Consider the following 4,662-nt stretch of genomic DNA (forward strand, 5'->3'; position numbering starts at 1 on the left):
TCTTGACTCGAGAACACGAATCGCTCAAAACCCGGGTAGGAAAATCTGACGGTACACTGTAAGAAAAAATACACCATATCTACTCAATAAAAATGAGGCAACAGATTACAAGCAATATTATTAATTAAATTTCACAAGGTTTAGTATTAAGTAAATATTAATTAAATGAGACCCTTAATAGTTATTCATTTAATATGAGTAGATTTGAATAGAAAACAGCACAGAATTAAGTATAACCCAAATAAAAATATTGAGTTGTTTTGAAAAAGATAAACTCCCTAATGTGTAAATAGTACTAATAAATATTAATTAGATTTTACATATCATAATTGAGTAATCATCATCTACATCAATCTGCACATTGATTTGAATTTAATCAATGCAATTAATTAAATCAAAATATTTCTTTCTTATGAATAATATGGCCCAGAAAGTACAGAAGTTAAATACTCAAATAAGAATTTTATTAACAATTCACTTTTGTGCTTTAGACACATTGTAGCAAATCATTGTACACTGCAACCACAGTCTCATTTCAAGCCAGAAGTTTGAAAAGGACAGAATGCTGACTTTAAACTATTTTGTAAAAACAAAAATAAATTACATACAGAATGGTGATGTGTCTATAAACCTGTTTCCATGCTTTCTCATCTCACATCACACTAAATTGGGTCAATAATGATCTTAAAGGAAAATCCTCCAGAGGTGCATGTACCAAAAAAAAGCAGAAAAGTGTAATTTGTACAGAGTAATAAACATTTCGTACTTTGAACTAGAAATATCACTGACATTCGTGGGATAAGAGTCCAAATCAGTGCTAACTTACAAACATAACACTTTCAGATGTGTAATTCCCAAGCTCTGTAGAAGCTAAACATTGTGTAGCAAATCATGTACACTGCAACTACTACTGTCTCTTTTTTCAAGCCAGAAGTTTGCTCAAGCATTTCAAACTTTTTCAGAACTTTGAAAAGGACAAAATGCTGACTTCAACTTAAAAAAAAAGGAGCAGTAAAGATCTTAAAGAAAAATACTCCATAATGGCATGTGCCAAAACATAAATAATAAAAGTGCAAATTGTACTGAGTAAAATACATTTGTACTTTGAATTTACAACAATTGAAATGTACGACATTTTTTGGACAAAACAGTGCCAACTTACAAACATAGCACTTTCAAATGTGCAATTCCCAAGCTCTGTAGAAGATGAACATTGTGTAGCACAAAAGTCTGCACTGCAATACAGTCCCATTTCAAGCCTGAAGTTTGTTCTTGAGGGACTGGACTTTGTTAGAAAGCTTTGAATCATCCAGTTCCAAGAAAAAAAATTGGAACACCTCAAAGGTGTACTTCAGTAGTCTGGGATAATCAAGATTCAGCGCGTAGGTCAAGCCAAAGAGGACAATGCAAGCCCTTGCAATATCTCCAAGTCCTGTGATGACTTCCACGCCCTTAATGAGGATCCCAATGTTCTTTGGGCAGTTGCTTGTAGAAGCTCCACGCTTTGGGGTCACATTAATGGCCATTATGAGCTGTTCAAGTTCCTCCAAGTTCTCAGTGTCCTGCAACATGAAATTGTCATTGTCTTAGTATAAAACTGTCAGAAATATTTTGCAAGCATATCAAATTACTAGAAAATACATTCATTATTGTTTTCATAGCTTATGAATCTATTTTAGTAGATATTATTTTCTTGCAGGCCTTGGTGTCAAATTGTTATTTGTTGTGTTTTCTTCTCTATTTTGATGTTTTTGTACAGTGTTCATGTAGGTTACAATAAGTCAAATTTTAGACCTTAAGACCCACACGATGCATTACCAAAAAAAATTCAAATCAAAGAAATTCTGAAAAAAAAAAATCATTAATTTAATTTACATATAAAGGTCACATTTCTAGATTAATCAACAAATTGAGGAATTAAGTTAAATTTATATTAAGTTCACCTACGTTGAATTCTTTGATAAGATGTCCCCCTTGTTCTCCAAGGTATTTTTTGTAAGATACCGAGGAACAATCTCTCTGGTCCTCTCAATCAAAGAGTGCTGGGGAGGAAGTCAATCACTAAAAACAAAAAAAAAAAACAAAAAACTGGATGTTTCTGTAATTTAGAAAAGTAAACACATGACACCTATCAATTCTGATCATACTTTACATGTCTGCTTTACTTAATGTATAAAGCTTCGTCAGACCAAAAGGCAGAGCTTCATAATGCTTTAAAGTAGAAAATACTGTTTATGATTTCATGATAATCCATTAGCCCCTTCCACACATGCACTGCAAGCCTGAAATTACAAAGACATCACCAGAAGGAGAATGTTCGAATCTGATATTAAATGGATTTAACCCGGTCAGCTCTATAGTACAAAGTCTGTGTCATTTCTGAATTACCCCATGTGTGAATACAACAGGGAATTATCCGAAGGATTCACAGTGAGCAATTGAAGGTATTAAAAAGGGTTAACCCTGTAAAAAAGGGTTTTCTTGGGAGTTTTTCCTCGGTCAGTGTGAGGGTCTAAGGGCAGAGGCTGTTGTCATGATGCTATGCAAAGCCCTTTGAGACAAAATGTTTGTAAAATGGGCTATATATATAAAATAACCTTTTCTCTGATCAATTTGTAAGGCAAAAAACAGCATCTTAAAGGCATGAGCTATTATTAGTTTTTCCTTTTCTAAAATAGTACAGCATCTCTGGAGGACAATTGTCTATCATTCAGTTTGATGTCCTTATTGATATAATTTGGAAATCTTATGGAACAAAGCTACTTCTAATTTAGAAAACTACTGTACCTGCAGCATTTCCATTATGATCTCCAATTTTCTTCCAAGTGCTCCATCTTTGGCACAAAATGGCGTCAGTAGCTTGGGAGTGTGACAGTCAAACACAGACATAAATTTCGGTACCAGAAGTACAGTAGTTGTTCTTTGAAATTCTGCATTGATCTGAAACACAAAGGCGACAAAGATATCACATCAGTTCTTAGCCTTTTAAACCTCTTTCATATAAACTGTCTAACATTCAATACTTTTTGCCACTGTCAGAGTACTGAAGTCCTCCTCCACAATATTTGCCAATTTAATCATTCTGGAATTGTAAATGAGGAAGAGTTAATGTAATTTTAAAGATTTTAATGACATTATTGAAACTTTGTGGGAGAAAAAAAACGTGTTAGACTAATTATTAATCAAAGTATGAATATTTTTTTTCAATTTTTAGTGTACGGTTTAGCTGTAAAATTATAGAGTTTGTGCCAATGTAAGATTACCACATTAAAATTAACAGATTTATGCATGAAAATAAATAAAATTGTGGCTCTTAAACATAACACTGTTAATAGACTGACTTCACGTGGATTTAGCTAAGTTAACTTACAAAACAGTGAAACAAAGAGAGAAGTTAAGTTACCTGCCTCTGGAAGACGAGCTCCACACACGAGAAGTAAAGCCAACGGAACTGCGTCAAGTGCCGTCTGAAATATAAGATCTTCATCCAGCGAAAACCCCAAATATTGCGCTTTATGGAACCTTAAAATTAAACGCGATGTACTTATTTACGCAATTTCATACAAAACATACTTAGGATATGATATTAACACACAAAAGACCTAGGAACCATGATAGAGAAAAAGGTAACCCACATCCTTCAAAATAAACGTTTGACTTCGATACATAAGAATTCTTCCAAAATGTATGATGCTGTGTCAATATTATAGCGCAATAACATCACATAGCCTTCCAACAGATGCCAACTTTGTGTTGCTGCTGAGTCTCTTTTTCTGTGATAACTCATTTTATATTGTAATATACTACTACATGCGTTTTTCTTAGTAGCCCAGTGATAACAAAATAAGTTTTCTTACCTAAGTCAACCAGTCAAATTTTGCAAGATGAGCAATGTGGAAGAAAACGAACATTCACTGTCTGTAGCCTACTCTCTTCAAATGCCTTGTAGGCCTGCTGCATTTTTTAAATAAAAAGGCTCACTTCGACAGGAAGTGCTTTTCAATTAAAATTAGCCCGATTACATTAATTTGAATTAACTCAATATTCTCTCCATTTGGGATTAGATAAATATAATGCTTAAATTTTATTTAACTACAATGGGTAGATTTTATTCCAACCATTTTTATTTGAAATTTAATTAAATATTTGCCTCAAAATCAAAAACACAATTATATTGAATACATTTTAATCAAAAACATTCATTCAAATCTACATGACCACAGAATCATTTCTTACAGTGTAGGATAAAATGTCAGGACACCGGCACATGCTGCAGTTCAGTATCATCAGCTGCTCTACTCGTGTTCATGTTCTGTTTACTACAAACTCAGTTTGTGAATCTGTCATCATTAACTATAAATACAGTACAGATATTTCATAAATCATCCCTTATTCATATTAAACATGTCTTTAGAGTCTTAATTATTGTCTAACTTCCCTGAAAACCCCTTTGGCCCATACATAATCTACAATATACAGATTAGAAACATGTAGCCCCTATCTTAAAAAAAAAAAACGTATATATATATATATATATATATATATATATATATATATATATATATATATATATATATATATATATATATATATATATATATATATATATATATATATTTAATATATATATATATATATATATATATATATATATATATATAT

At 32.0% G+C, this 4,662-nt stretch overlaps 1 long non-coding RNA gene across 2 annotated transcripts; it reads right to left on the reverse strand.

Moving 5' to 3' along the window:
• Nucleotides 1-447: 447 nt before the first annotated feature.
• LOC128022790 (uncharacterized) lies at nucleotides 448-3,693 on the reverse strand. Of its 2 annotated transcripts, XR_008186007.1 has the most exons (4): nucleotides 3,404-3,693; nucleotides 2,788-2,940; nucleotides 1,948-2,061; nucleotides 448-1,562 (listed from the first exon to the last, which is right to left on the reverse strand). It is a non-coding gene; the product is annotated as an uncharacterized LOC128022790 (long non-coding RNA). The 2 variants fall into 2 exon arrangements; XR_008186006.1 differs by having other exon boundaries at nucleotides 2,788-3,693.
• Between the last annotated feature and the right edge of the window lie 969 nt (nucleotides 3,694-4,662).

Source organism: Carassius gibelio, chromosome A11 (assembly GCF_023724105.1).
Source record: "Carassius gibelio isolate Cgi1373 ecotype wild population from Czech Republic chromosome A11, carGib1.2-hapl.c, whole genome shotgun sequence".
NCBI classification, from domain to species: domain Eukaryota; kingdom Metazoa; phylum Chordata; class Actinopteri; order Cypriniformes; family Cyprinidae; genus Carassius; species Carassius gibelio.